The 20997-nt window shown below is 41.7% G+C and overlaps 1 protein-coding gene and 1 long non-coding RNA gene across 4 annotated transcripts in view; one reads left to right on the top strand and one right to left on the bottom strand.

Annotated features, from left to right (window-relative positions):
- The window catches only part of KCNAB1 (potassium voltage-gated channel subfamily A regulatory beta subunit 1), a 380466-nt gene that overhangs the window by 181038 nt on the left and 178431 nt on the right, over positions 1 to 20997 (bottom strand). The window lies entirely within an intron of this gene.
- Positions 7557 to 19695, top strand: LOC106006103. 2 transcript variants are annotated; one of them, XR_001179985.2, is made up of 5 exons: positions 7557 to 7691; positions 7842 to 7929; positions 14231 to 14301; positions 15736 to 15814; positions 19084 to 19695. It is a non-coding gene; the product is annotated as an uncharacterized LOC106006103 (long non-coding RNA). The 2 variants fall into 2 exon arrangements; XR_001179986.2 differs by lacking the exons at positions 15736 to 15814; positions 19084 to 19695 and adding an exon at positions 15256 to 15343.

Below are 20997 nucleotides of genomic sequence, written 5' to 3'. Positions count from 1 at the left end.
CAGGTCAATTCTACCAAACATCTAAATAAGAATTAATACCTCATCTTCTCAAACTATTCCAAAAAATTGAAGAAAGGAAATTTCCCAAATTAATTCAATGAAACCAGCATTTCCTTGATACCAAAACCAGATAAAGACAACCAAAAAGGGAGAACTACAGACCAATATATCTGATGAACATAGATGCAAAAATCTGCAAATATTAGCAAACTGAATTCAACAATATGTTAAAAAAAATCATTCACCATGATCAAGGGGCATTTGTTCCTGGGAAGTGAGGGTGGTTCAATATTTGCAAATCAACGGATGTAACACATCACATAAACAAACCATATGATCATTTCAATAGCTGCGAAAAAGAATTTAACAAAATACAATACCCGTTCACAATAAAAAGAAAATAAACCCTCAACAAAGTAAGTTTAGAGGGAGCATACTTCAAAATGTTAAAGGCCATATATAAAAGACCCACAGGTAGCATCATACTCAATGATGAAAAACTGAGAGCTTTTCCCCTAAGATCAGGAACAGATAAGAATTTCTGCTCTACCTGGGTGCCTGGGTGACTCAGTCAGTTGAGCATCCATCTCTTGGTTTCAGATCAGGTCACAATTGTGGGATCAGGCCCCACCCCTGGCTATGTGCTCAGTGTGGAGTCTGCTTCAGATTCTCTCTACATCTTCCTCTCTCATTCACTCACTCACTCACTTTCTCACTCTCTTAAATAAGTAAAATCTTAAAAAAAAAAAAAAAAGAAGAAGGTCTACTCTCACCACTTTTATTGAAGATAGTACTGGAAGTCCTAGCCACAGCAATATGACAAGCAAAAAGGGCATCCACATTGATCAGTAAAAACTGTCACTACTTACAGCTTATATACCATATATAGAAAACCCTAAAGACTCCACCAAAAAACTACCAGAAGTGATAAATACCTTTAGTAAGATCACAGGATATAAAATTAATATATAGAAATCCACTGGATTCCCAACCCCTAATAATGAAGTCGCAGAAAGAGAAATTAAGAAAATAATTCTATTTATAATTGCACCAAAGATAATAAAACACTTTAGCATAAATTTAATCAAGCAGTTGAAATTCCTGTACTCTGAAAACCTCAGAACACTGATGAAAGAAAGATGATATAAACAAATGGAAAGATACTCCAGGGTCATGGATTGGAAGAACAAATATCATTAAAATGTCCATACCACCCAAAGCAATCTACAGGTTTAATGCAATCCCTATCGAAGTACCAACACAATTTTCACAGAACTGGAACAAATAATTTTATTATTTATATGGAACCACAAAAGATCCTGAATAGACAAAGCAGTCTTTGGGTATTACAAACCCAAATTTCAAGATATGCTACAGAATTGTAGTATACACATAGATCAGTGGAACAAAATAGAGCGCTCAGAAATAAACCCATGATAATGTGGTCAATTCATCTTCAGCAAAACAGGAAAGAATATGCAATGGGAAAAAGACAGTTTCTTCAACAAATGATCCTGGGGAAACTGGGCAGCAAAACAATCAAATTGGACCATTTCATCATATCACACATACTAATAAACGCAAACTGGCAAGGACCTAACTATGAGACCTGAAACCATAAAACCGGTAGGAAAGAACACAAACAGTAACTTCCCTGCCATTGGTTGTAGCAACATTTTTCTAAATATGTCTCCTGAGGCAAGGGAAACAAAAACAAAAATAAACTATTGGGACTACATCAAAATAAAAAGCTTCTGCACAGCAAAGGAAACAATAAACAGAACTAAAAGACAACCTACTGAATGGAAGAAAATGTTTACAAATGACAATCTGATAAAAGGTTAGTATCCAAATCAGACAGAGTTTATACAACCAAAAACCAAACAGTGCAATTAACAAATGGGCACAAGATATGAACAGGCATTTCTCCAAAGAGAACATCCAGATGGCCAACAGACACATGAAAAGATGCTCAACATCACTCATCATCAAGGAAATGCAAATCAAAACCACAATGGGTTACAACCACACACCTGGCAGAATGGCTAGAATCAACAATACAAGAAACAGCAAGCGTTGGCAAGAATGTGGAGAAAAAGGAGCTGTTAGTTGGAATGCAAACTGGTGCAGCCACGTAGAAAAGTTTGAAGTTCCTCAAAAAATTACCATATCATCTGGTAATTCCACTACTAGTTATTTACCAAAAGAACATGAAAACACTAATTTGAAAAGATATATGTACCCCTATGTTTATTGAAGCATTATTTACAACAGCCAAAAGACGAAGGCAACCCAAGTGTCCATCAATAGATAGATCAATTAAGAAGAGGTGGTATACAGGGGTATCTGGATGGCTGAGTGGGTTAAGCCTCTGCCTTCAGCTCATGTCATGATCTCAGGGTCCTGGGATTGAGTCCCACATTGGGGCTCTCTGCTCAGCAGGGAGCCTGCTTCCCCATCTCTCTCTGCCTGCCTCTCTGCCTACTTGTGATCTCTGTGTCAAATAACTAAATAAAATCTTTTAAAAAAAGATATTAATTAAGATCTTAATTAATTAATTAATCTTTTAAATTAGCTTAAAATTTAATTAAGATTCTTAATTGAGATCTTAATTAATTATTATTTTAAATTTTATTATTTGTTATTTATTTTTATTATTTTTATTTTATTGATTTAATTAATAAGATCTTAATTAATTAAGTCTTGATTAACTAAGATATTAATATTTCTGTGAAATATTATTCAGTGAATTATTATTCAGCCATAAAAAGGAATGGAATCTTGCCATTTGCAATGTCATGGGTGGATCTAGAGGGTATGAGGCTAAGCCAAATTAGCCAGAAAAACATAAATACCATATGATTTCACTCATATGTGAAATTTAGGAAACAAAAAAAATGAATGAAAGAAAATGGGCAAACTGAAAAACACATTCTTAACTACAGAGAACAAACTGGTGGTTACCAGAAGGGAGTTGGGCTGGGGGATGAGTGAACTAGGTGAAGGGGATTAAGGATATACTTATCATAAAGAGCACTGAATAATGTATATAATTGTTGAATCACTATATTATATACCTGAAACTAATATAAAACTGTATGTTAACTATATTGGGATTAAAAGACTAATTTCACAAATCCTTAGTGTCCTTCATTAAAAAAGATACTATGAGGATAACAAACATCAAACAAGTAGAGATTATGTGGCAAGGTAAGAAAATGATAAAATCCTTCTGTAGTGAGATTTATGGTGGCTCAGAGGATAAAAAGTTTTATTATTCTAAGCCTGTTCCATATCATATGATAGCTACTAGACACATGTGGTTATTGTTCACTTGAAATGTAGCTAGCAACTAAGAAACTGAATTTTTTAAAATTTATTTATTATTTATTTGACAGACAGAGATCACAAGTAGGCAGAGAGGCAGGCAGGGAGAGAGGGGGAAGCAGGCTCCCCGCTGAGCAGAGAGCCCCATGTGGAGCTCAATCCCAGGACCCTGGGATCATGACCCGAGCTGAAAGCAGAGGCTTTAACCCACTGAGCCACCCAGGTGCCCCAGAAACTGAATTTTTAATATCAATTTTAATTAATTTAAATTTAAAAATTCATACTAACTTCAGCTATCTTAAGTATATCTGGAACAACTTGGAAATGTGAACAAACTTTTTCAAATGTAAATTTTATTAAAGTTAAATACAGGCTAAGGATTTCTGATAAAAATTTAACATCCAAATTCAGTGTTTTGTTTTGTTTTTTTAAAGTATTCTCCATGCCCAACATGGGACTTGAAGTCACAACCCAAGATTGAGAGTCATGTGTTCTACTGACGGCACCAACCAGGCGCCCCTAATACCTACCAGATTTTGAAGATTAAGTATGAAAAAATAACATAAAGTACCTTATTAATAATTTTTATATGCATTATATATCAAAAGAGTATTATGGATAGAGTGGATTAAACAAAATATATTATTAAAATGAATATCACCCACATTTTTCATTTTTCTAACATGGTCCTAGAAAAATTTCAATTACACATGTAGTTTCATTATATTTCTATTGAAGAATACTATTCTAAAACTTCCTACAATTTATTAAAACATACTAAATGGCATTGTGAGAATCAAATAGGTATTTATGACTTTTTAAGAAGCCATATGAATGAGAAAATAGTAAAAATCTTGTACTACCCAAATGCAAGTTCACTAGGTTTGTGAAACATTGCATTGGCATGCAGAAAACAAGAAATGGAATTCTTAAGTTTCTCATAAAAACAATATTTCTCACGATAGCTCAAATATTTTGACCTTCTTTTCTATCTGTGTCTGCCGTCAAAGTTCCTACTCTGAGGGATGAGCCTCTTCCCAGACCAGTGAAAGGATTCACTGAGCGGACATGGATCTATTCAAGCCTGGTGACAGAATCCAGAGTCTTCAGAACAAGGACGTGTGTGCACGTGTGTGAGAGAGAGGGAGACATGCAGACGGATAGACAGACAGGGAGGTATGAGTACATGCTCCTGAAACATTCCTCTTTCATGACTTCGGCCATAGAGACTGTTTCTTCCACTTCACCATCTCAAATAAAACACCCACCACATCACAACACACCAGAGGCATTATGCCAACCGAGTGGGCAGTTCAAGGAACTCCCTGGTGCTGTAACTTGGGAAGACAAAGCCAACGAGATAGAGGCATTCTTCCTGGCAGCTACATTTGAAACCACAATCCTTCTCCTCTAACCTCCTGTGTCTACAGGATTTCACCATTGCTGGAAAATCCAGAGAAATGTGGGTCTTTGAACCCTTCTTTTTCAAGTTGGTAAAAGACACCTCTGCAGAAACCTGTGCACCACTGAGGGAAATTTACTTAGCGCCCTAATGTGTACTTTGTGGGGCTGGTGATGATCAATCCCCAAGTTCCTTGCAGATTTGGCTTGTGCTGCATTTTGTTGTATTGTTTTCATAGAAGCTCAGAGAAAGGGAGCTCTGAGAGTTGCTTAATTTCTAAATTTGAAAAACAGGAGCCTCTTGGGTTTATGAAAGGCAGTGAGTAAAAATCAGAAAGCTTGGGTTTAATTAGTACCTAATTGCTAGTATCATCCACCCTCTCTGGGACTCTATTGTCCCATCAGCAATCTGGGCAGATGAATCATATTTGAAAAATGAAGGCAGAGTATATTTTTTGCAGTCACCACCTTAGCCTTACCTGATGCATTATGGGAATGGATTTTGCAGTGTGAAAAGTATTCCTGCTCACTTTCACGCCCTCTGTTAAGTGATGTATTAAGACAGGTTTCTATGTTTTTCTCCAGTGAATTCTAACTTGGAATCACATTTTCTAAAGTATGAAATTCCACACAGTTGCAAATAACAAAATCATAATGTCTGAGGTTCTGAGGGTTCAAAATCAAATCCCCCAGTGTGACCGTAGGTAAATATCAAAGAACTTATGTGTTATATGGAATCCTCCTAAACTATATTTCGATCATGGAGACAAATTTACTCCTTGACCGAATTAGCAATAAAATCCTAAGCTTTGAGTCATAGAGGATTTTTATTTTGTTTTTGTACTAGAGAAAGTGCCACCATCAATTTGCTGGAGTATTTCAATGAACAAGGACTTTTAAGGTAGTCAACATAGGTAGGGCTAACTGTTTTACAAGAAGGCAAGTGGAGCACTGACTGAGCACAAGTGAGGAAGCAGTCTAGGCAATATGAACATCTCCTTTTTTTCAGTCACTGCCTGTGTGCTACCTTTCAGAGGGCTCTTGAGGGCCACTGCATTGTTGTTTATGAGACTGAGTTAGAATCTAAGGATGTGGGTCTCATTTCAATGCTGGCAATGTGTATAAATTAAAATAGCAGATTCCTTGGTGATGTATTGTACATTGTCAAAAATATTTAGATATTTCCAATCTGCCTTCATTTCTTCAAAAATGATGACATGAGTGTGAATGTACTCTCTTAAAAATCTGAAATTGCACTGCAGGATCCATTTGTATGATACATTATTAATCTTTTAGACTGAAGCATGAGTTGCTATAACTCAGGTCTAGCAGACACTGAAGTATTAATCGACTTCATCTCAAATGTGTTATCCCAAGGCAGCCAATTACGGGTACCTTCAGACTTTCTCTCCTCCAACACCTTAAATGAATAATAACAGCTCACAGGCTAGTATCCAAATCAGACAGAGTTTATACAGGGCTAGATTCTCGAATGGAATTCTCTCATTTGGATATTGTGTGTGAGCTATATTCTTAAAGTTGTGGGTTTTGCTGGTTGGAGGAAATCTGATCACAGACACAGCAAGTCAAGTAGGTGCATCCCAAGTTAGAATGCCTTAGTTTCTCTGGAAATAGATAGGGATGCAGATGGAGCTGAATATTGGCTCTTCAGCTGAATATACTCTACTTACCTGACTGGAACTGGTCTTTTGGGGGGATGGGTGGGAGGATATGTTTACGCAGGATTGATTAGGGTATCTCAATTCTCCAGAAAACAGGAATTATGAACTACCTTTATTCCATCTTTGGGGCTTTATTCTAATGTTCCTTAAATTTCCTCACCTCCCTTCCTAATTGCATCTTTAGGAAAGGGTAACTGATGTGTTTGGGCTAGATGATTTGAGGCTGAAGTGTTTTAAAAGACGCAATGATAGACAGCCTCTAGCATCCCCCAGTGATCTGTGCCCCCCAGCGTTCACACTCTGTGTCATCAATCCCCTCCCTTTGAGTGTAAGCCAGACCAGAGACTGGTTCCTGAAAAACAGAATACAGTGAAGCGATAGCTTCTTTCTACCCTTTCTTGCTCCCTTAACTCTGACGGAAGCCAGTCTCCGTGTCATGAAGAGCTCTGCAGACAGGCCCATGTGGCAAGGAAATGAAGGAGGCCTCTGGCCAACAGCCAGCAAGCAGCCATCAAATGTTCAAGGCTGCCAAGAGTAACATGAGTGAGTCTGGAAGTGGAGCTTCCGCCAGCTGAGCCTTGAGCTGGCTAATGGCCAGACCTACACCTTGTCTGTCAGCTCCTAGATGCCCTGAGCCAAAGGACCTCCCTAAGCTTGTGCCTGGATTCCTGATCCCCAGAAACTGTGAGATAATAAGTGTGGTTTTAAGCCACCAAAGTTTAATTTGTTACACAGCAATAGACAACTTAGGCAACCTACACACTTACCATGATAATGTATTAACTTGAATGAGGCTGGGTCTGGGTCTGATTCACCCTTGTCTGATTGGAACGTACCAGGAGCTCATTCAATGTTTGAGAAGAGAAAAAAAAGAAGAAAAGGAAAAAAGGACAGAGAAAGGGAGCGAGGATGGGGATAAAAAGTGGCGTCTGTGAAAGGAAGGAAACTCAGGCTGACAGAAAGCTGAGAATGAACAGCTGACCGCCTGAAGAATAGCTCGTCAGTTAACAGATTTTACCTCCGCTTCTAATTAGTTTTATATTTGGTGAACCACTTAACAATTGCTCATAGCAGAGTTCTCCCCGTGGGTCCGTGCTGGAATCATCTGAGGAGTTTCTGTCAACCATGGGAGTGCAGAATGCCAGATTCACTATCTGTGTGAAGGGGGTAGCCGGGCACGTGTGTTGCTCCCAGCTGAGAGGCCCAGCCTCCCCAGCAGCACCCAGGCAGTCCACAGCCAGGCTGGAGAACACGTAGCCAGGCCCGCTCCCATGGTCTTAGGTGCCTGTGGGGAATCCCTGAGGCAGAAGCTTGCCAGAATGGGGCAGAGGGCAGAAAGAGGCCTGCTGGATTCTGGTGGGGCTACAGACTTGCCCTGCCCACTACTCACCAAAGCCTCTCTCCTGTGGGTGGTGGTTGTTTGCTTTTCAGGTTGCTCCCCTGAGGCCTGGGCAACAAGGAGCAACAAGGCAACGTGGAACAGATCTGCTGAATGTGACCCCAAATGCAGAAGACCGAGGTATGGATATTACTGGGAGACTTGGTAAAAAGGAGACAACTGGCAATGGAGCGGGTCATCCCGGGGTTTAGTGGGGATCCTGCCACTGAAGTATGAGAGACAGTAGAGAGGTCCAAGCCGGGGTGAGGACTTGGGGCGAACTCTGTGTGGATAATGATATTATGACATATTCTCTGTAGCGCCTTTCCCTTCTGTTTCCTGCTAGCTCAACCCCCTGCCTCTCCCATGACCATCCCACTTTAGAAGCTGGAGCTACAGTATTTACTGTGACTGTGATACCACAGAACACAGACATTCATCTCCAGAGGATACGCAGAAAAACTCTGGGCAAGATAAAGCTTTGGAAGAATCTATGATGAGGCATAGCTCATATCCTCCCAGCCTGTGGTCAACAATTGTCTCTGAAGAGGGAAGGAAGAGACCTAGACATTGATGTGGGTTGCCCAGAGGAGCCCTCAGGAAAAGTGTTATTGGCAGATACTGAGACAGGTCGGGATGATGGGGAGTGTGAGGAGAGAAGTGTAGCCCCCTCCCCCACCCCCATTCCCTGGGCCTCTCTGTGGACTTGAGCTGGGGTGGCTGCTACGAAGCCTGGACAGATAAGCCCAAGCCACCTCACAGAGCTCCTCAGCGGCTGGAGACTCTAGTCCCAGCGCATGCTCTCCTTGACACTGTGCCAGTTCCCCAGAACAGGGCACAGTCCCAGAAGAAAAGCAGGAAGAGACCCTAACTTGCCTGAGATTGCTTTGTACACACACACACACACACACTCACACACACACACACAGGGATGAGGGACAAAAATCAACAGAATGAAGCACAGTTACAGAGAAGTCAGGAATGTCACAGACCTCACACAGCTTCATTGACAGGGTAACGCTCTCCCCCTAAGAGCCTTCCATTTATTGGGAGGGCAGATCAGAGAATTTATGGAATGAGGAGAGCTTCTGGCCATGACCTATGTCCCCGGGCCCCTCCACCTTTGAACAGGCTAGAGGAAATTCTCTGTGTGGGCCCAGAAGTTTGTATCGCCCGTGAAACACTGGATGAGGATTAACGAGGAAAAGGAAACCAGGGGGGGCCAGTGAACACCAGGCTAGTAAGTGCTGGATGACAGATAAGGTGGAATTTAATGAATGACGTCAGGTGGATGCCGAGAGATGGTGGACGGAGCCCAGCACCCCACACAGCGTGACAGAAAGCCTGCATCTGTTCAGGCACACCTCGTCCTCAGAATCCCACACACTCCTGTGACGCAGAGCTTTCCTTTGTTATCTCAGAGCTGTCTGCCTCACCCTGACTCTTCTCTGCCGGAGGAGTCTGTTTGCGTTGTCCGCTCACCTTTCCCCACTCACGCAGCACAAGATGGCTCATTCTTGCCAACCAGGAGGGAACGACAATGCTGTTGTGTCTGCTCTGAGATTTCTCGAGAAACCTCAAAGAGGTTTCTTAGGAGAGCTTCCAGATTAGTTCAGGTTTTTCGTTTCCTTTCCATGCTACATGATTTAAAAACTAAGCTGTTCTCCGACCCAACCACTATCCATCCGTGCGATTCCATTCCTTCGCTGAGTGCCTGCTTTGGCACCCCATGCGTGTCGCTCACAGAACCTTTATCACACAGTGTTCCGACTGCGGAGTCCCCTGTCCTGCTCCCCTCTGCTGGGAGAGGGCAGGGGCTGCGTCCGTCAACACCGCCCCCCTCCCCTGACCTAATGCCAAGGACACAGCAGGGAAGAGGATTTCTCTAATTCAGCCAGGTCTTACTGATCACTGCAGTAGAATTTGTGGTTTAGGCTTTCTGGCACTACACACATCACGTTTTCCTGGGGAACCTTTGTGGGCTTATGTCTTCACTTCTGAAATGCTTTGTTTTTTATTCTTTGCTCATCGTCAGGAGGCAACAGCTATGAAGAAATTTAGAATTCCAGGTCTTTTTTTTCCCCCCACTCAATCTCCAAGTAAAATGCTATATAAACAAAAACCTAAATGTATTGAGAACAATCCTTCCCCTGGAAGAATTTTTCCCTGTGAAGAAAGTCACCTTTCTTAACTGATCTGTTTGATGAATTCACCTTTTTATCTCATTTATTTAAAATGAAAAACAAACGAACTTGCATTCCTGTGCACTAAGAAGGAACCAAAGTTCAATTATGCTGACAAGGGCGCTGTCTACTAAGGCCTTTTAGAACAAAGTGATGGCAGACACAGGTAACATTAACATACAAATAACAAGATAAGATCCAAATGTTGGCGTTTTCAAAATAGTTTGAAAAAGATAAACAACATCGCAAGGGATCTCTGCCTTAATGAGCTCAGAAATTGTTTAGCTGACTGCAGTAGGGCTTAGTCTATGTAGGAAATAACAGGAGGCATTGAAATTGTAGAGAAGAGGAAAGAACTCAGTAGGAACTAAAAATTAAGGAAGGAAAGAAGCAGCTGGAGAACGCAGAGCAGTAGTGGGGTAGAGGGTCACCAATTTCCTCAACGCCACTGATTATCTTCTCCTCTTTAGAAATTACCTGTGAAACCAATAGCTGTTTGAACAGGAGAATTCACTCTGACCTTTTGTGTGGTTTCAGTGGGGACCACTCATGGGTTGGTGGTGGTCCATACAGCGCTGGACTAGAGATAGCAAAGGTAGCTTCTGTTGTGGTCCCACCGTGGGCTACAACAAGACATGAGTATACTGCTTCAGAATTTCTCTGCTTTTGTTTTTCTTCCACTTGCCCCCCGATAATCTCACCATGACAGATTTGTACCTCTAGAACGGATTACCATTTCCATTAATCAATGTAGGCTAATGAAATGTTTAAGAGTTCTGGAGCTGTATAACCAAGTACAGGGAACTTGACCTCCCTGTGCCTCAATTTCCTCATCTGTGAATGGGGAAAATAGCAGCTATCTCATAGGGTCATTGGGTCCTTCTGAGTAGACATGGAGAGCTCAGGACAACATCTGACATACAGGGTGCTCAAGACATAGAGACGGTCATCATTGCCACCATCTTCGCCATGCTGTCATCAAAATCACCACCATCATCATCCTTGTCACCTTACCTACCGTGTGCAAAGGCTGGGGCAGCAAACTCAAATGCTGCTTCCCCGGGGCCCGGGAGGAAACAAAACTGAGAAAAGCAGCCAGGTATGTAATAGGGAGTAGAGATGACTGTGGCTATTTACAGAACACATGCTTATCTAGTATAGATAATATAATTAAAATATTTAAAATCCCTCTGCTTGCCAAAATAAAATGGATCTTAAGTCTGGATGCTAGCATATGCCCCTGCTGTGATAGAATCATGGAGACCCTCCACAACATCTTTATGGTAAACCCCGGGATGAATTCCTGGTATGGTTTCTCACAAAGTGCTTCAGTATAGGCTGATAGTATCATCTAGTAAAAGTCATTCTGCTTTAGTCCAGAGGAGAGCTTTGGAGGATAGCTTTGGGGCATAAAAAGACTCTCCATAAATACTAATTTTTAAGCTGAGCTTTGGAAGTGGAGAGACTCATCACAGATGAATACCATAAAAGGAAGCTCCTTTACCTTCACTCAGTGGAGGCCCCAATCTAATTACATGCCTCGTAGGGAATCACATCCATTCCCGTGAATTCCATCATAATATTGAATTTATGTTGATGACTCCCGAAGACATTTCATCAAATCAGAGCCCTCCTCTGAGCTTCAGACACAAGTGTATCGTTTCCCCACAGTTCCACTCGTCAGGCAGATTTCTCCACCTCACATGTCCAAAAGGTAACTTTTAATCTTTTTCCCTTAAAACCTGTTCCTCAGGGGCACCTGGGTGGCTCAGTGGGTTAGAGCCTCTGCCTTTGGCTCAGGTCATGATCCCAGGGTCCTGGGATTGAGCCCCACATAGGCTCTTTGCTCAGCGGGGAGCCTGCTTCCCTTCTCTCTCTCTGCCTGCCTCTCGGCCTACTTGTGATCTCTGTCTCTCAAATAAATAAATAAAATCTTTAACAACAACAACAACAACAAAAAAACCCTGTTCCTCAGTAAGTGACACCATCATCCTCGTAGCTACTCAGACCAGAAAGCAGGGAAGACTATCTCATGGCCAACTGGCCAGCAGGAAATGTCATTCCATCTCTGATCTGAGTCTAGTTCTAACAGCTGCCCTGAACCTCTGCTGTCGCCACCCTCATCTAATCACGCGTATCTCTTGCCTGGACTGCAGCAATAGTCCCTCGTCGGGTCTGCTTTTCCTCCTGTGCCCCTCCAAGCCATTTTCCCAAGCGAACTGCTTCCTCCACTCGTGACCTTTGCATGTACCGTTTCTACTCGCTGGATGTTCTTCCGCCCACTCTTGCCATCTCATTTTTAGACCTCAGTTTAAATATCACAGCTTCAAAAAGCCCACCCTGAGCACCCTCGCTTAAAATAAGTCTCCTCTTGTGACTTTTTCTCTCTGCCCCTTATGTTTTGTTTTCTGTCATAGTTCTTACTACTCTTTACATTCTTTTATTAATGTATTTGTTTTTGCTTCCTTATACCTTGAGAACAGGGGACCCTGTGTACCCTTTTCTGTCTCTCCAGAGCCTAGAAAAATGTCTGTCTCTGGTAAATAGATGGTCCTGATATATTTCCTGAATAGAAAAAGAGAGAGAGAGAGAGGAGGAGGAGGACGAGGAAGAAGAAGAGAATGAGGAGAAGGAAGAGGAAGAAGAGGAGGAAGAGAAGAATGGACCAGAATCCCTCCCAATCCCTCTCTTTCTGGTTTCACTGACACTGCCCTACTGGATCCATACTGTACACATTGAGAATTTCCCCTGGAAATCTCACAGAAGCACCATGTTAGTTTAAAGTATATGAAGATACAGGAATTGTGAAACAATTTAAAGGTCAAAACTTTGGAGAACTAGAAATTAATATTTGAAGGAAAAGTATCACTCAGAAATGATGGACAAGCTCTCTAAATTGGTTGTTACATGAATCTGTGAAGGAACTTGAGGACTTGAAATTTTCAGATTTCTTAAGTGCTGTTTTGACTGATCTTTCCACAGACAATAAAATGCTATAGCAGATACACTTCTGTACATAACACACTGTGGATGAGTTTCTTATATGAAACCAAACTAACCCAGTTCTACTGGTTCTCCAACTCTCCTCAATGAAATCGGGACCTTGGCCTGACAAATCTACGAGATACCAAGGCATCTCTGAGCGTTAGGAGCCTACAGAGACTTGACCTTCTCCTCCAACAGCAAGCAGTGATGTCCTATCCCCATTTGGGAGCTGATTCACAGGGGCTTTAAGCCCCATTCTGGCTGAGATAGATGGTGCTAATGGTCTCATTTGTCCTGGGATTATTTCAGTCCCATTTTTCTTGTCTCCCTTGCTTTCTTTGTCACATTTCAAACACTGGATCACACCTTTTGCCTAGTCCTTGAGGCTAAATGTCTTTTGTCTTCTAGACTTATTAGAATTTGTGTCACCTTTTTTTTTTTAATCTGACCAATAAAACATAATAAATATTTCCTGTCTCAGGATTTTTCCCAGGATCATTACAGATTTATGCCACATAGACTTGGAATACCTTATAAGAAATGTACTCAGAAGAGAAAATAATGTCATCTTGGTCCTTTCATCTCTCTCATATCTCAGTAGGAGAGCTGGCTTTATTCTATCACTCTGATCATTCTACTCTTAAATTTTAAGACTGTGGCAGGCTAACAAAACAGAACCAGGTGGTAAGAAGTCTGAAAATTCATCTGATGAATTAATGTAAAGGCTATCATAGGGGAAAAAATGTCTCCATAACATGAATCAACTTCTGCCTTTTTCTTAGATGCCTCTACATTTGACTTCTTCATTTTTGATGATTGTCAGAGCTAGCATTAGATAATCACAGTATGATTAAAATAATTTACATATGTTATTTCATTTAATTCTCATACCAACCCCAGCGCTTAGCATACCTGTTTTTTTAGGGAAAAAAAAAAATGGTACTGAGATTTCTTCTGATTATAAAGCATTTAAGAGACTATGTCATGACTGGAACTTAAATCTTGGCTGACTACAAATGCCGTGCTTTTTCCACTGGGCACGACTCTCCATAGTGAAGTGTCGCTGTTCCTTACTTGGGAGAGATGATATGATGCTCCCGCTAATTTATTTCTTCACAGACTCTAACGTGACCGTAGCTTTTCATGGAGCACGTATATATCAGCACTTTGTATACTATAAATTACATGATTTCCTCTAAGCTTCTCTCCTACCAGTTCAAAAATAACAAAATGGAGAGGTTAAACTATAGCTGATTTGCTTTATTTCCCTTCAGGTGTTGACTAGAAGAGCTCTTCGCTAACAACTACTCCAGACCATATCATTAACCATATGAACATAGGAAAGGTATGTATCAGACTATAACAGGGGCAAATATATCACTTTTGTTCCAGGGAGGGTGAGTACTTAATGTCCATTTAACTGAAGCATGCACTCCCCCATTTGTTCCTTCAGAACAATGAGATGACTGTAAAAATCCAGCTTAGCAAAACTAGATTTAATTCAGTTAGCCCTGTGGTGAGATGCCGCCCAGCAGTCCAGCACCAGACAGCCTCATTGATTTATTTTCCTCTCCTTTCTTTCTCTGTCATTTCCATTTTCCTTCATTTCTTTCATACACAGGCGAAAGTTGGTAATTACTCTTCTGTTTCTTGTTCAAATGAGGATGGGTAGAGAATATTTTAACACTGACCTTCGCAGTTAGTCAGTAAGGAATCTTTGCCTCAAGCTCCCTCAAGCACTGCCCCAGGTGCCCCAACGGCCACATCCCAGCTATTACCCTGCCCCTCTCCCAGTCCCCACTATCCAGCAACTAAATGGCTACAACCCTGCTCCAGCACAAGGACCAACTTATCAGCCCTGCTTCTCTTAGCATTTGTTGCAGCAAAAGGTAATAACGTAAATGACTTTTCACATTTCTATTACCTTGGGCCCAAAGATCTCAAATGGTATATTCTCAAATTGAATTTTTGTTTGTTTGTTTCGTAGACCATAATGGGTTCCCAAATCCATAAATCTGTTTTAAATTCAAGTTCCATAATCTCAAATTCCAGAGCTCTCGAATCTCTATGAACTTCAATTTTTTTTTTTCATGTTAACACAACATGTGATCAAAGATAGGGTATTTATTTTCAATTATATAATAAACGTTGAGAATTAGGGAATCATCATAAAAACAAGTAACGCAATTAAAACTGAATTTTAAAACTGGTACATTCATTTTTAAAACCTTGATCCACTTCTTTCTCCCCAAAGCAAACATCATTAATGGAGTAATTCATTTTCCCCCTTTGTCACCAGGAAAAGAAGAATCACAGCGCCTTCAGAATCTGATTCCCTGCCTGCTGAGCACAGCGTACAATTAAAGTACAAATAAATAAAACAAATTATGCCATGTATTTGTTCATTCTTTTCACTCTGGAAAGATTTTAGGCGGCCTGTTGTTTATTATAGGGCAGAATGGGTAGGAACAATGTGATTTTAGTTTGTTTGGCCTGTTTAGAATGTGAACTCTGAAAGAAGAAGAGGCCATACTTTTGGGGTGCCATCTATGGGTGCACCAAAATTAAATTTTCCATTTTCACCATGAAGAACAGGAAGTATTTGGGTTGATCAGTAAAATAAGGTGGAAGAAGCAAAAATTCATACCAAAGAAATCTTTTGGTTTACCATTCAGTAGTAGTGTGAACTTGTCAGCTTTTTTTATGACCTTCAATAACCTATGGGCACCCTTATCCCCCATTAATGGACACTGTATGTTTCTGTTTCTTTCTTGAACAGGTATTAGGCATATCATGTTGGATTTGGATGTGACTGTCGCTTTGACTCTATGGGATATGGAACACCCTTCTGGTGAAAGGTGAGGCCTTTGAAGAAACAGAGGATATTATTACCACTTATCAGAAAGAGGCCAAGTTTCAGAACCTGGACAACTAAACTTGCACAGGAGGGAACAAGGAAGACCTTACCATCTGGTTCTAGAATTAGCAGTGAGCAGAGGGCTCGACCTGGGCACAGACATGATGGGTTTTTAGAGCACAAATTTACTACATGATCCTGTTTAGCTGTATGCTATTCTCTCCAATTATTCTTTTTTTAAATCTCTTAGCTAGTGTTTTACAAAGTATAGTCTTTGGTCAGACCAGACTCATCCTGGATATAGTAAAACAGGATCTTTGGGGCTTTGTTATCAGATATTAAATGGGCCTTCCAATTTGAGATTCACTGCCCCAGTCTTTGGTAAAGCCTTATTTTAATATTCCCACCTTTTCAGCCATTCCTCTGAGCAGATCACAAGTACACTCATGTTACACGTGTGACAAGAATTTTAAGAAGAAACACCCAACACCTAAGACCTGTGGGCAAGGGGTGGATGGCCAATGGCAACTAGTGGTAGTTTCCAGAAGGAGAAAGTTGCTCTTGGCAGGGAAGGACAGAGCCAGAGCAAGGAGGAATCTGGGCTGGGAAGTAGAGCAGTCCTTCCCTTTGAGGTAGACTGCCCTCTTTCCAACCTGAGAGGAGTTTGATTTCATTAAGGGAAGTGGTCCTTGTCTTCACAATCCTGTATTTTTGTGTTTCACATAAAGGACTCCTTTAAAAAGTTAACCAGAGAGAAATACACTCAAGAGGAAATGATACAGATTTTTTAAATTTATTTTTTATTTTCATTATAACCGTGTTCATTATTTTTGCACCACACCCAGTGCTCCATGCAATCCGTGCCCTCTATAATACCCAACACCTGGTACCCTGACCTCCCACCCCCCGCCCCTTCAAAACCCTCAGATTGTTTTTCAGAGTCCATAGTCTCTCATGGTTCACCTCCCCCTCCAATTTCCCCCAACTCCCTTCTCCTCTCTATCCCCCCATGTCCTCCATGCTATTTGTTATGCTCCACAAATAAGTGAAACCATATTATAATTGACTCTCTCTGCTTGACTTATTTCACTCAGCATAATCTCTTCCAGTCCCGTCCATGTTGCTACAAAAGTTGGGTATTTGTCCTTTCTGATGGAGGCATAATACTCCAAAAAACTACATTGAGGTATCACCATACACCAGTTAGAATGGCCAAAATTAGCAAGACAGGGAACAACACGTGTTGTTCCCTGTCTTGGAGGGGATGTGGAGAAAGGGGAACGCTCTTACACTGTTGGTGGGAATGCAAGTTGGTGCAGCCTCTTTGGAGAACAGTGTGGAGATTCCTCAAGAAATTAAAAATAGAACTTCCCTATGACCCTGCCATTGCACTACTGGGTATTTACCCCAAAGATACAGATGTAGTGAAAAGAAGGGCCATCTGCACCCCAATGTTTATGGCAGCAATGGCCACGTTCGCCCAACTGTGGAAAGAACCAAGATACAGATTTTTCTAAGAAAAAGAAGCTTTGGGTGTCTCTGGCCAAGACAAGATCCACTGAAAGCAACAAAAAGGGAAAAGGAGCTGTGTGTTCCAAAGAGAGTGTTTCTCCAGGCCATTCTAGAAGAGGACCTGATTGCCTATCAAAGAAGATCACGTGGATCCAAGCCCCTAAAGTGCTAGTGAATTGCTGAATAGGAAAGTGATCGTGTAGTAGCTCAGCCAGGGCATTAACTCTTAGAAACATCTAGAGGAAGCCAAACATGCCGAAGCAGATCTCCACTTTCCAGTAAGAGGAGGCAGGATAAGTTTTTCCACTCACAAGTTCTTAGTTTTCTTTGACTTCGTATAGTTTTCTTTGACTTAGTATTTCTTGACTTACATATTTCAGTAAATTAGCCTTTACGGTGTCACTCTAAATAAGTAGCCTTTTTGTACAGTGATTGGTGTCTGTTCCCTGGGCTTATTAAAGTCTCCAATCCTAACTACGCTGGAGCCCAAACCACAGTGCTTTTGATGTCCTCAGAATCAGCTTCTTAGTCAGCCAAGAAGGCCAAGAAGGAAAGGTCTCAACCGGAGTATGAACCCACCAGAAATTTGCCAAAAAGCTCAGTGCTCTTCTGTCGGCTAAGGACATGGAAAAGGCCCTGACCCAGGAGGTCAATTTGCTGAAAGAATCTTCTCTATAGCTAGAGAGACTTGGCGACACCCTTTCTTCTTCTGATCCCAGGTCTCTAAGGAATCTTCGTGGCATCATCATGAACTCCCACGTGGCTGCTCGCCCACTTACAGGGTCACAAGGGGGATCTCTAACCAGAAGCTGATCTGTTCTAAGGCCTAGGCAGCATCCGCATCATCTGAAAGCTTGTTAGGAATGCAGAATCTGAGGCCCCTCTGCAGGCCAACTGAATTTTACCCAGAATCTTTAAGCTTAAGGATTAAATCTTAATCCTTAAACTTAAGAAAGATGAAGCTGTGGCATCTAGAGAGCTCCCTATTTGGAGCCCATTTTATGCAGAAGATCTAAGTTCATAGCCTGGCAGGTAGACACTGAATGACAGGGTGGGGGAGGGAGGCAGACACCATTCTTCCTAACAGTCAGAGTCTGTGAAGTTTATGCTGCTTTTCTTCCTTCGTGTGTATGTAAGTGGCACTGACTCTAACAATTAATGATGTATCTTTAGGAGAAGTAGCTCCCAGCTATGGTATCAGGAGAAATCCTCCTTGTGCTTCTGACAGTAGGGAGAGCCTCTGGAAGAGAACCAAACCTGGACACCATCCCCCAAACCCACATGACTCCTGAAGTCCCCCAGGAGGGTTGGCCCATCCCAGGGTTACTCAGCCCTGACTGTTCATCCGAAACACCTGGAAGCACTCAAAAACACCAATACCCAGCCCCACCTCAGACCAGTTACATGGGAATTTTTGGGTATGAGGTCCTGTGCAGAGCTATTCTTAAAAATTCTTGGGTATGCAAGGCAGGCTAACGCAGAATTAAGAAATGAATAGTGTGTCAGAGAGTGTGTGAGAAAGTGGCATTTCCATGTGTTCCTCAAGCAACCCCAGGAGATGTAGGTCCACAGTGTAGGGACAGGAGAAGCTAGGGAGACTTAGGGACAGGGGAGGACAGCTAGACACTGGGCTTTATCCTCAAGGAGACCGCATTCAAAGACCTGAATGTCTTTGGGTGCTTTCCCTTCCATTAAGAGGATAAGCAATGCAGTTTCCAGTCATCAACTTTTCCAACTGAACATTTTCATTCTTTTTAGGTCTCTCCAAACCTGGAATGGTCTACCTTAACACCACCTGTGGTTTTGGCAGTATAGAGGGGAAAAGAAAGAAAGAAAGATGCAAAATGAAGTTTGGCTTCCCTCACATTCGCACTTTCTTTGAAATTCATGTGTTTGTTGAAAATAGTGTATCATCGGGGAGCCTTGGCCAGGCATGCCTGGTGGTGTCTCTGGCTCCACTGGGAACAACGGGGTGGGGTGGGAGTTCAAGGAACCGATGTCAGGGATGGCTGTGATGTGGGTGTGGAATAAACCTTTCCCAGCATACACTAGGTAGTGTTCGTCAAGTTGATGGCTGTGACCCATTGGTTTGTCATGAAATCTATTTTAAAGGTCACATCCAGTCTTTTTAAGCTGGGTAAAATGGCATGGAATAGAATAGAAACTATCAGAGCTCACAATCCATCCCATATGTAAGGATAATGATTTTTTTTTTAAAACTTTGACGTATAGTGTGCAATTATCTGTGTATGTGCACTGGTTTACAATGGAAAATGTACCTCTTTCTATGGTTATGGTCAAAGCATTTGAGGACCACTGAATTGCATTTCTTAGCTGCCAAATAAAAAATAAATTTTCCTGGACACAGTCTGTGGGTACAGCGGTCTGTGGTGCTATGGGAAACGCCATAGGGAAGATAAGCCTCAATCTCAGCCTGACAGAGCTCAGACTGTGGAAACAGGCAGAGGAGGGGAAGAAGTTCTAACAAAGGTGTACAGAAGTTCAGGGGCCTGGGGCAGGCCTGAACCATGGACTCAGACAACAGCACTGTCATTAAGATGGTGAGAACTGAGCTTCCATTTTCTTGGTACTCACCCCAAATTTAGACACAATCTGACGGGTTTATGTGTCAAAAGAACTTGACCCACTCTCTAGAACTGGTTTTTAGAAGTTTCCTTTGTTGAAAGTTGACAACTTTCTACCAGTTTTCAGCCCCATGAATTAGCCACAAAAGTAGGTATGCTACTCCAAGGGAAACCAGTATTAGTATCTACTACAGGTGTATATCTGTAAGTTGTCACTTTATATTACAAAAGACATTTTTGTATTTCTGAAAAGTCATTGAGTTTATGAGTGCATTTCCTGTAATTAAGTTTACCGTAAACAGGCTTCAGTGTAGAAATATGCCACCTTTTTCAGACTGGTGTACTGCGTTAAGGGAGGAGTGTCTCTTTTCATTAATGATTATTTGATAAAACCAAGATTTCTCTAGTTATTCACCTTAATTTGGGGGGTGGGGAGTGTGGACTCAGGGGATTCCAATTCTCCCAGTAAGAAACAATAACGGAAGTTGAATATCCAGTTATCATATATGCAAACGATATAACTGCCATCTTGGCAGCAGAGCTAGCCAATGAAGAAACAGCAATAAAGGTCTGAGCAGACACCTAACTGATAAAACCCATTTCCTCTCCTCACCCTCGCTGACTTGGACCAACAGGTGAGATGGTCACAGGCCCGTTGAAGGTGCAGGTGGTGGTTCTGCCTGCAAGGTCTCTGAATTGGCTGCTTATCTCAGAGAGCCTTGTCTGAGGACAGGGAGGACATGCCGGCTGGAAACATGAAGGAGCTGCCTGGAACCCTCGGAAAAGGATCTTCCTGAAAGGGATGGTGCGGGAGGGCTGTGAGCCCCCAAACTCTGAAAGAGGGGTCATGTGGTTAACAGATTTCTCCCCTTTCAGAAGGAATCCTGAATCATTGCTAAGAAAGTCAGGGATTTTAATTTTGTAGCTTATACAGAAGCCAGTTCCCAATGGATTTTTCCTTTCACTTGAACTGGATGCTAGTCAAGATGGACTTTTCCACTGGGCTGTGGTGAAGGATACTGTGGAGCCGCACTTACATCTGGGCAACACGATGTGTAGGTTTCTTAGGTGAACCCCTCAGAAATGC

The sequence above is a fragment of the Mustela putorius genome, unplaced genomic scaffold (genome assembly GCF_011764305.1).
Source record: "Mustela putorius furo isolate JIRA1106 unplaced genomic scaffold, ASM1176430v1.1 tig00003834_pilon_pilon_pilon, whole genome shotgun sequence".
Taxonomy (NCBI): Eukaryota; Metazoa; Chordata; class Mammalia; order Carnivora; family Mustelidae; genus Mustela; species Mustela putorius.
This window is presented reverse-complemented; position numbering and strand designations above follow the sequence as displayed.